Source organism: Culex pipiens, chromosome 3 (assembly GCF_016801865.2).
Source record: "Culex pipiens pallens isolate TS chromosome 3, TS_CPP_V2, whole genome shotgun sequence".
NCBI classification, from domain to species: domain Eukaryota; kingdom Metazoa; phylum Arthropoda; class Insecta; order Diptera; family Culicidae; genus Culex; species Culex pipiens.
Window position 1 is genome coordinate 75,161,618 of NC_068939.1, and position 13,004 is coordinate 75,174,621.

The following is a 13,004-nucleotide window of genomic DNA, read 5'->3' on the forward strand; positions in this document are numbered from 1 at the left end:
GAGATTGGGTAGGTTCTGATGTCGGTTTAACCAAACGTCAACGCAACCCATCAGAGGTCCAGCGAAGAACAATTACGAAGCAAGGGTGTTATTAATGCATTGCGAAAAATTCAAAAATTAACATATATAACATCTGAAGCTGAAGAATTGGATACTCAATACAATCCAGTCGATCTGATCATATTTCGATGCTTGATTTTGAAGTCGTGCATTGGCAATAGGTTTTTTTACGAGGGTTTTTTACGGAGTTTATAAGGAAAAAGCTTTGAATATGTTCAGAGGAAAAAGTTTATGGGGATGACTTCTACCTTCTAGCAGACCTGATCTGATCATTACATACCACTTGAAGTCCGTACTAGTAATGTCAATTTTAGATTATCCACTCATAAACAAAAGAACACGGTAAAGAAAATTATCGCGTTTTTTTTTCGTAACCACCCTCAAGAATAGTGGACATTTCCATTTAACAAATATTAAACATGTTTAAAATTTTCAAAAATTTAAAGCTTAAAACTAAGATTCTAAATCTTTGAAATTCTTGTTTACATTTCCAAGGGCCAACATTCAATATTACGCCCTCTTGAAATGTTAGTCTTGATTAAAAAAATAAAAATATTGTTTTTGAAAAAATCAGAAAATTTCATGAATGTTTCATTTTTTAACATTGAAAACCGGACCATTAGTTGCTGAGATATCGACATTAGAAAATGGAGGGCTGTTTAAGTGAGACTTAGAGAAATTAAATTTTCCTGTTTATTTTTCTTTAAGTTGCTGTATCTCAGCAAACGGAGATCCAATCTTCAATGCCTCTTAGACATTGTTATAGCAACTTTTCAAAAAATCAGAAATGAGAAATGTGTGACCACTCAAGCTCACTATTTTCAAAAATTGTTAACTGCTAATATTTTGCTGAAGTCAAACTTACGGTGGCTATATCTTGAAAATGGGGCCCTATATCAAAAAATCTATAACTATTTAAAAAAAAACTATTTTCAATTGCAAATTCAATTTTACATAAAAAAAATTGGTCAAACAAATTTTATGCATGAAATTTAGATTATTTTTTTCCGAAAATCACTATTTTTTCAAAAATGCATAGCTCGGCGGCACAATTTTAGACCATACTTCTCTATGGCTTTAAAGTTCTGAGTTTTGGTCCCCTAAAACATATAAAAAAATCCCTAAAATAAAAAAAATATTTATTTTGGGAAATTGAGTTTTTGTGAAAAAAGATTATTTAAAAATCGGAAAAAAATATCGTAACTTTTTTTTGCAATAGCTATACTGCCGTTCTACGCATTGCCCCATGTTTAAAAAAGTGCAACTGAGAAAAACGTGATTGAAATTTTTCGAACGATTTCTGTGTTTCTACGCATAATTGTCCAGTGGGTTCCTTTTCGCCCTATGAGTCCCCAATCGCCCCAGTTAGCAGTTTATCACCCTTATTAGTGATCCATTTGCTATCGAGGTTTTTAAGCGAAGATGGCGTTCGAATGGTGAACGCCAGAAATGTCAAAATCACGCAGTGGTACCAACATTACGGAACAAGTGTGCCATGGCATGACAGCCACATTTTTTTTCTAATGTTGGTGCTACAGTGCGATTTTGACATTTCGGGCGTTCACCATTCGAACGCCATCTTCGCTTAAAAACCTGGATACAACAAATTAGCTCAATGAAGAGTTCATAGCAAAATATGACCGATTCAGTTGAACCTGTTCAAACAACCGGTACCGATTTGCACCTATTCCATGATTTGACTGCAATGACGTTTCACATAAGGCTATTATAAATATTTTTCAAAGTTTTTGTCACTGCCATCCCTTAAAAATTGTTCAAAATATCAGGGGGCAGACATCTCTAAAAACTTAAAAATTTAAATTTCGATGGAAATTTGAATGCAATCAGCTAAAATCAATTTAAAATGCATTCCTTTGCGTTTTGCATCATTTTTAGCATGTCCGGTTAAAAAAAAGAATTTTAGATGTAAATTTTTGTTGTTGTTTTATTTTACATTTTTTCGCAACGACTGTTACATTTCAAATTATTTTCAAGTTTATTACTAATTGATAAATCATTATTATTATTATTGATGAAGTAATGAATTTACGAAAAAAAAATGTTTTATTGATGAACTAAGTAATTTATGAATTAATGAATTTATGGAGTAATGAATTTAAGAATTTATGAATCCATGTATTAATGAATTTATGGATTAATGATTTTTTTGAATTTATGAGATTATTTCAAGAAGTCGCATGGCATGATTTGCAGTGGAAACATGGAATCGGTTCGAACCGGTGCCGGTTTTTGAGCCGGTTCAACTGAATCGGTCATATTTTGCTTTGAACTCTTTAATGAGCTAATTTGAAGAGTTTTGACACGCCGCATGACATGGTTTGCTGTAAAAACATGGAATTGCTGCAAACGGTACCGGTTATTTGAATCGGTTCAACTGAATCGGTTCAAATTTATGACAAATAGATTGTTGAGATGATTTGAAGAAGTTTGACACGTCGCATGGCATGAATCGTTTCAAACCGGTACCGGTTCAACTGAATCGTTCATAGTTTGCTGTGAACTCTTTATTGAGCAAATTTGAAGAGTTTTAACAAGCCGCATGACATGGTTAGTGATACAAACCCGGAATCGGTTCAATCGGTATCGGTTCAACCGAATCAAGTTGAATTGCTCATATATCGATTCCTGGCATAATTGCATGAATTTTGATATGTCGCTTGACCATATTTCTTCAAAATTTGGCTTTATAGTTCAAATAAATGTACCGTAAAACGGGGTGACTTTGATAGGTTTGCGATTTTTCCGCAGAATGAAAAGTACAATTAAAATACGTAAGGAATGGTTTAGAAACATACTGACCGTGGTAGAGAAGTATTCAAAGTACCTCAAGAAGAACTTTTTATAAAATTTTGACAAGTTTAAAAAGTTAGTTAACTATAGTTAAGAAAATGTTGATGAAAGTCATTATTTTAAACTTCTGAAGTGTCATGATTTTCTCAATGAACTTGATTTTTAATCGGAAAACGGAATGCATCTTCAGATTCTTTGGACAATTTTCCACTAGGATAAGGTTAAAAAAGTTTGTAAATAATAAATAATGTGTTTTTGAAACACAATTAAAAAACATCTTCAAATATATAGGCAATTTCAGTTGAACAAATTCCATGTAAAATGTGAAAATTTGTGATTCGTGCTTCGAATTCAGTATAAAATGCAATATAAATCGATAATTTTATAAACAAAACTAGTTTTAACAAATTTCAGGCAAAATTCCGACTTTTTAACAATTATATGCTAAAAAGCTTATACACTTAGTTAACAAAATATAAACATTGATTTTTTTCTTAACGAGACACATCAGCCGGAAACCCGTCCTCGAAATTTTTTTTTTCTAAAACTGGTATATCTCGAAAACTACAAAACATATCGATATGGTTTTTGATTTAGCCCCTAGAGTATTAATTTCTGAACACTTTGCAACTGAGCTAAACTATTTTTACAATACCATTGTTTCAATGTTGGGTCCGAGAGTTCAATGTTGCATGCTGTTTTTGCACTCTACATATTATTTTTTGGTCGTGTAACCCCAACAGGGCAAAAACCACAATGCCAGTCCAAAAAAGGAAGTTGGTACGCGCTTTGCAAGACAATTATCTATTCATTGAATATAAATTTGTATTGATTTGAGTTTTCGTTTTTTTATAGTAAATATTCTACAAAAAAATATTTTTATCCAACTCAAATCATGCAACAGGCGCGCGACAGGCCATTTTGTTGCGTACAACAAAAGTGGCAACAGCGCGCCATGCTAGCCTGCTGCTCAGCACTCGGCCAGCACGTGGCACAGAGCGAGAACAAAGAAGCCAGATAGGGTCGACTTCATATTTTTGTACGCTTTTAGGAAAATAAATATTGAATGACTAATATCTTTCAAGATAATTTTCACTGAAATAATGGCAATAGTAAATTATGCAATAACATTTTACATTCTAATAAAATTTATTGATGTTTTACAGCGAGATGGAGGCGCAAAATTCGTACATGGCTCTATATTTTCATTTTGCAACCACAAGATGAAAACTGAATGAAATTTTATGTAATCATAATGTAATTTGAAACTTCAAATAACACACGTGATTTCAAAAATTAACAGTGTTTATCCTATAAAACATTTTGACAATTTTGGTGGACTATTGACCCTATTTCTTCTCTGCTAACTTGCCGGGCCGGCTAGCCTCGGTGTGTGATTGTGTGTGCGTGTGTGTAGGCTTGTTTTGTTGCAATCAAAGGCATGGTTTTGGAGTTATTTTGGCATTCACGTCGTCATCGACTGGTAAAAAGAATGATCAAATGAGATACTTTATACAAAATTACAAAATTACAAAATTACAAAATTACAAAATTACAAAATTACAAAATTACAAAATTACAAAATAACAAAATTACAAAATTACAAAATTACAAAATTACAAAATTACAAAATTACAAAATTACAAAATTACAAAATTACAAAATTACAAAATTACAAAATTACAAAATTACAAAATTACAAAATTACAAAATTACAAAATTACAAAATTACAAAATTACAAAATTACAAATTACAAAATTACAAAATTACAAAATTACAAAATTACAAAATTACAAAATTACAAAATTACAAAATTACAAAATTACAAAATTACAAAATTACAAAATTACAAAATTACAAAATTACAAAATTACAAAATTACAAAATTACAAAATTACAAAATTACAAAATTACAAAATTACAAAATTACAAAATTACAAAATTACAAAATTACAAAATTACAAAATTACAAAATTACAAAATTACAAAATTACAAAACTACAAAATTACAAAATTACAAAATTACAAAATTACAAAATTACAAAATTACAAAATTACAAAATTACAAAATTACAAAATTACAAAATTACAAAATTACAAAATTACAAAATTACAAAATTACAACATTACAAAATTACAAAATAAAAAAATTACAAAATTACAAAATTACAAAATTACAAAATTACAAAATTACAAAATTACAAAATTACAAAATTACAAAATTACAAAATTACAAAATTACAAAAACATACAAATAATACAAATAATACAAATAATACAAATAATACAAATAATACAAATAATACAAATAATACAAATAATACAAATAATACAAATAATACAAACAATACAAATAATACAAATAATACAAATAATTCAAATAATACAAATAATTCAAAGAATAAAAAAAATACAAATAATACAAATAATACAAATAATACAAATAATACAAATAATACAAATAATACAATAAATACAAATAAAACAATAAATACAAATGATACAAATAATAAAATAATACAAATAATACAAATAATACAAATAATTCAAATAATACAAATAATACAAATAATACAAATAATACAAATAATACAAATAATACAAATAATTCAAATAATACAAATAATTCAAATATACAAATAATACAAATAATACAAATATACAAATAATACAAATAATACAAATCATACAAATAATACAAATAAAACAAATAATTCAAAAAATACAAATAATACAAATTATACAAATTATACAAATAATTCAAATAATACAAATAATACAAATAATACAAACAACAGAAATAAAACAAATAATACAAATAATACAAATAAAACAAATAATACAAATAATGCAAATAATACAAATAATACAAATAATACCAATAATACAATTAATACAAATAATACAAACAATACAAACAATACAAATAAAACAAAAAATACAAATAATACAAATAATACAAATAATACAAATGATACAAATAACACAAATAATACAAATAATACAAATAATTCAAATAATACAAATTATTCAAATAATACAAATAATACAAATAATACAAAGGATACAAATAATACAAAGGATACAAATAATACAAATAATACAAAAAATACAAAAAATACAAATAATTCAAATAATACAAATAATACAACTAATTCAAATAAATCAAATAATACAAATAATAAAAATTAAACAGATGATACAAATAAAACAAATAAAACAAATAATTTAAATAATACAAATAATACAAATTATAAAAATTATACAAATGATACAAATAATTCAAATAATACAAATAATACAAATAATACAAATAATACAAATAATACAAATAATACAAATAATACAAATAATCCAAATAATACAAATAATTCAAATAATACAAATAATAGAAATTATACAAATAATTCAAATTATGCAAATAATTCAAATAATACAAAAAATACAAATAATACAAATATACAAATAAAACAAATAATTCAAGTAATACAAATAATACAAATTATACAAATTCTACAAATAATTCAAATAATACAAATAATTCAAATAATACAAATAATACAAATAAATCAAATAATACAAATAATACAAATAATTCAAATAATACAAATAATACAAACAATACAAATAAAACAAATAATACACATAATACTAATAAAACAAATAATACAAACAATACAAAGAATACAAATAATACAAATAATACATATAATACAAATGATACAAATAATTCAAATAATACATATAATACAAATGATACAAATAATACAAATAATTCAAATAAAACAAATAAAACAAATAATTCAAATAATACAAATACTACAAATTATACAAATTATACAAATTATACAAATAATTCAAATGATACAAATAATTCAAATAATACAAATAATTCAAATAATACAAATAATACAAATAATTCAAATAATACAAATAATACAAACAATACAAATAAAACAAATAATACACATAATACTAATAAAACAAATAATACAAACAATACAAAGAATACAAATAATACAAATAATACATATAATACAAATGATACAAATAATTCAAATAATACATATAATACAAATGATACAAATAATACAAATAATTCAAATAAAACAAATAAAACAAATAATTCAAATAATACAAATACTACAAATTATACAAATTATACAAATTATACAAATAATTCAAATGATACAAATAATTCAAATGATACAAATAATTCAAATAATACAAATAATTCAAATAATACAAATAATTCAAATAATTCAAATAATACAAATAATAAAAATAATACAAATGATACAAATAAAACAAATAAAACAAATAATTCAAATAATACAAATAATACAAACAATACAAATAAAACAAATAATACTAATAATACTAATAAAACAAATAATACAAACAATACAAACAATACAAATAATTCAAATAATTCAAATAATTCAAATAATTCAAATAATTCAAATAATTCAAATAATTCAAATAATTCAAATAATTCAAATAATTCAAATAATTCAAATAATTCAAATAATTCAAATAATTCAAATAATTCAAATAATTCAAATAATAAAAATAAAACAAATGATACAAATAAAACAAATAAAACAAATAATTCAAATAATACAAATAATTCAAATATTACAAATAATTCAAATAATACAAATAATACAAATAATTCAAATAATTCAAATAATACTAATAATAAAAATAATACAAATGATACAAATAAAACAAATAAAACAAATAATTAAAATAATACAAATAATACAAACAATACAAATAAAACAAATAATACTAATAATACTAATAAAACAAATAATACAAACTATACAAACAATACAAATAATACAAATAATACAAATAATGCATATAATACAAATGATACAAATAATACAAATAATACAAATAATACAAATAATTCAAATAATACAAATAATTCAAATAATACAAATAATACAAATAATTCAAATAAAACAAATAATACAAATAATACAAATAATTCAAATAAAACAAATAAAACAAAAAATTCAAATAATACAAATTATACAAATTATACAAATTATACAAATTATACAAATAATTCAAATGATACAAATAATTCAAATAATACAAATAATTCAAATAATACAAATAATACAAATAATTCAAATAATTCAAATAATACAAATAATACAAATAATACAAATAATACAAATAATACAAATAATACAAATAATACAATTAATACAAATAATACAAACAATACAAATGAAACAAATAATACAAATAATACTAATAAAACAAATAATACAAACAATACAAACAATACAAATAAAACAAATAATACAAATAATACAAATAATACAAATAATACAAATGATACAAATAATACAAATAATACAAATAATACAAATAATTCAAATAATACAAATAATTCAAATAATACAAATAATTCAAATAATACAAATAATACAAATAAAACAAATAATACAAATAATACAAATAATTCAAAAAATACAAATAATTCAAAAAATACAAATAATTCAAATAATTCAAATAATACAAATAATACAAATAATTCAAATAATACAAATAATACAAATAATACAAATAATACAAATAATACAAATAATACAAATAATACAAATAATTCAAATAATACAAATAATTCAAATAATACAAATAATACAAATAATACAAATAATACAAATAATACAAATAATTCAAATAATACAAATAATACAAATAATACAAATAATACAAATAATACAAATAATACAAATAATTCAAATAATACAAATAATTCAAATAATACAAATAATTCAAATAATACACATAATACAAATAATGCAAATAAAACAAATAATACAAATAAAACAAATAATACAAATAATACAAATTTGTATTATCGTATTTTTGTATTTTTTTTTGTATTTTTGTCAAAAAATCAAAATCAAATTATTCGCTCTACAGCATTGCCTTGGCGTTCTCGATTGCGAGATTCCTACTCGAAACTAGGTGTTCGAAGGCTTGATTGTTGAGGCAATTGCAAACCTCTTTTTACACCTTAGCTTCCATCCACCCCGGGATTCGAACTGACGACCTTTGGATTGTTAGTCCAACTGCCTATCAGCGACTCCACCGAGGCAGGACCCAGGGAGACGACTCCTACACCTGGACTGAGCTAACGACCTAACCTTTTTAGGTTAGTCCGGGGCCAACATTTACTTCCCGTCCGACGGAAGGCGTGATCAGACAAATCTCGTCTCGAAAAATGCCACCGGGACCGTCTGGGATCGAACCCAGGCCGACTGGGTGAGAGGCAATCACGCTTACCCCTACACCACGGTCCCGGTGTCGTGTATTTTTGTATTTTTGTTATTTTGTATTTTTGTATTTTTCTATTTTTCTATTGTTGTATTTTTGTATTTTTGTATTTTTGTATTTTTGTATTTTTGTATTTTTGTATTTTTGTATTTTTGTATTTTTGTATTTTTGTATTTTTGTTTTTTTGTATTTTTGTATTTTTGTATTTTTGTATTTTTGTATTTTTGTATTTTTGTATTTTTGTATTTTTGTATTTTTGTATTTTTGTATTTTTGTATTTTTGTATTTTTGTATTTTTGTATTTTTGTATTTTTATATTTTTGTATTTTTGTATTTTTGTATTTTTGTATTTTTGTATTTTTGTATTTTTGTATTTTTGTATTTTTGTATTTTTGTATTTTTGTATTTTTGTATTTTTGTATTTTTGTATTTTGTATTTTTGTATTTTTGTATTTTTGTATTTTTGTATTTTTGTATTTTTGTATTTTTGTATTTTTGTATTTTTGTATTTTTGTATTTTTGTATTTTTGTATTTTTGTATTTTTGTATTTTTGTATTTTTGTATTTTTGTATTTTTGTATTTTTGTATTTTTGTATTTTTGTATTTTTGTATTTTTGTATTTTTGTATTTTTGTATTTTTGTATTTTTGTATTTTTGTATTTTTGTATTTTTGTATTTTTGTATTTTTGTATTTTTGTATTTTTGTATTTTTGTATTTTTGTATTTTTGTATTTTTGTATTTTTGTATTTTTGTATTTTTGTATTTTTGTATTTTTTGTATTTTTGTATTTTTGTATTTTTGTATTTTTGTATTTTTGTATTTTTGTATTTTTGTATTTTTGTATTTTTGTATTTTTGTATTTTTGTATTTTTGTATTTTTGTATTTTTGTATTTTTGTATTTTTGTATTTTTGTATTTTGTATTTTTGTATTTTTGTATTTTTGTATTTTTGTATTTTTGTATTTTTGTATTTTGTATTTTTGTATTTTTGTATTTTTGTATTTTTGTATTTTTGTATTTTTGTATTTTTGTATTTTTGTATTTTTGTATTTTTGTATTTTTGTATTTTTGTATTTTTGTATTTTTGTATTTTTGTATTTTTGTATTTTTGTATTTTTGTATTTTTGTATTTTTGTATTTTTGTATTTTTGTATTTTTGTATTTTTGTATTTTTGTATTTTTGTATTTTTGTATTTTTGTATTTTTGTATTTTTGTATTTTTGTATTTTGTATTTTTGTATTTTTGTATTTTTGTATTTTTGTATTTTTGTATTTTTTGTATTTTTGTATTTTTGTATTTTTGTATTTTTGTATTTTTGTATTTTTGTATTTTTGTATTTTTGTATTTTTGTATTTTTGTATTTTTGTATTTTTGTATTTTTGTATTTTTGTATTTTTGTATTTTTGTATTTTTGTATTTTTGTATTTTTGTATTTTTGTATTTTTGTATTTTTGTATTTTTGTATTTTTGTATTTTTGTATTTTTGTATTTTTGTATTTTTGTATTTTTGTATTTTTGTATTTTTGTATTTTTGTATTTTTGTATTTTTGTATTTTTGTATTTTTGTATTTTTGTATTTTTGTATTTTTGTATTTTTGTATTTTTGTATTTTTGTATTTTTGTATTTTTGTATTTTTGTATTTTTGTATTTTTTGTATTTTTGTATTTTTGTATTTTTGTATTTTTGTATTTTTGTATTTTTGTATTTTTGTATTTTTGTATTTTTGTATTTTTGTATTTTTGTATTTTTGTATTTTTGTATTTTTGTATTTTTGTATTTTTGTATTTTTGTATTTTTGTATTTTTGTATTTTTGTATTTTTGTATTTTTGTATTTTTGTATTTTGTATTTTTGTATTTTTGTATTTTTGTATTTTTGTATTTTTGTATTTTTGTATTTTTGTATTTTTGTATTTTTGTATTTTTGTATTTTTGTATTTTTGTATTTTTGTATTTTTGTATTTTTGTATTTTTGTATTTTTGTATTTTTGTATTTTTGTATTTTTGTATTTTTGTATTTTTGTATTTTTGTATTTTTGTATTTTTGTATTTTTGTATTTTTGTATTTTTGTATTTTTGTATTTTTGTATTTTTGTATTTTTGTATTTTTGTATTTTTGTATTTTTGTATTTTTGTATTTTTGTATTTTTGTATTTTTGTATTTTTGTATTTTTGTATTTTTGTATTTTTGTATTTTTGTATTTTTGTATTTTTTGTATTTTTGTATTTTTGTATTTTTGTATTTTTGTATTTTTGTATTTTTGTATTTTTGTATTTTTGTATTTTTGTATTTTTGTATTTTTGTATTTTTGTATTTTTGTATTTTTGTATTTTTGTATTTTTGTATTTTTGTATTTTTGTATTTTTGTATTTTTGTATTTTTGTATTTTTGTATTTTTGTATTTTTGTATTTTTGTATTTTTGTATTTTTGTATTTTTGTATTTTTGTATTTTTGTATTTTTGTATTTTTGTATTTTTGTATTTTTGTATTTTTGTATTTTTGTATTTTTGTATTTTTGTATTTTTGTATTTTTGTATTTTTGTATTTTTGTATTTTTGTATTTTTGTATTTTTGTATTTTTGTATTTTTGTATTTTGTATTTTTGTATTTTTGTATTTTTGTATTTTTGTATTTTTGTATTTTTGTATTTTTGTATTTTGTATTTTTGTATTTTTGTATTTTTGTATTTTTGTATTTTTGTATTTTTGTATTTTTGTATTTTTGTATTTTTGTATTTTTGTATTTTTGTATTTTTGTATTTTTGTATTTTTGTATTTTTGTATTTTTGTATTTTTGTATTTTTGTATTTTTGTATTTTTGTATTTTTGTATTTTTGTATTTTTGTATTTTTGTATTTTTGTATTTTTGTATTTTTGTATTTTTGTATTTTTGTATTTTTGTATTTTTGTATTTTTGTATTTTTGTATTTTTGTATTTTTGTATTTTTGTATTTTTGTATTTTTGTATTTTTGTATTTTTGTATTTTTGTATTTTTGTATTTTTGTATTTTTGTATTTTTGTATTTTTGTATTTTTGTATTTTTGTATTTTTGTATTTTTGTATTTTTGTATTTTTGTATTTTTGTTTTTTTGTATTTTTGTATTTTTGTATTTTTGTATTTTTGTATTTTTGTATTTTTGTATTTTTGTATTTTTGTATTTTTGTATTTTTGTATTTTTGTATTTTTGTTTTTTTTGTATTTTTGTATTTTTGTATTTTTGTATTTTTGTATTTTTGTATTTTTGTATTTTTGTATTTTTGTATTTTTGTATTTTTGTATTTTTGTATTTTTGTATTTTTGTATTTTTGTATTTTTGAATTGTTTTTTTTTTGTATGGTACTGATGGTTTGTATAGTATATTTATTTGGTACATTTGTCTTATTCAGGGTTGCTGAACAAAATTTAAAAATATTACTGAAACGTTATTTTTCATTATTCGATGGTTCGAAGCATTTGAAAACTCTTCGATCATCTACTTTGAACTACAACACAATATTGGAACAATCTACTAACTTTCACGACACTTCCCCTAACGTCCAAAGTCATCTTTCCATAAATCAATAACGTGGTTGAGTCGTCACGTGAGTAATCACATGAAAAACTCTTACGTGAACAACTCCGTTACCAGTCACGTGGACAGCCACAGTTTGTCGAAAAACCCAAAAATCATGCATTCCATTGAAACTAAATTAGAAACAATTCAACTACCAAGACAGGATGCGTATAGAGATATCCATGCGCGAGAGTATGTTAGTTTGTTTATACACGAGAACCACGTGCTTGAAATTTCAGCCAATCACAATCGATCAAATTCAAAACAA

The 13,004-nt window shown here is 21.5% G+C and overlaps 1 protein-coding gene across 3 annotated transcripts in view; it reads right to left on the reverse strand.

Moving 5' to 3' along the window:
* LOC120415743 (EGFR adapter protein-like) overlaps window positions 1-13,004 on the reverse strand; it is a 235,085-nt gene that overhangs the window by 999 nt on the left and 221,082 nt on the right. The window lies entirely within an intron of this gene.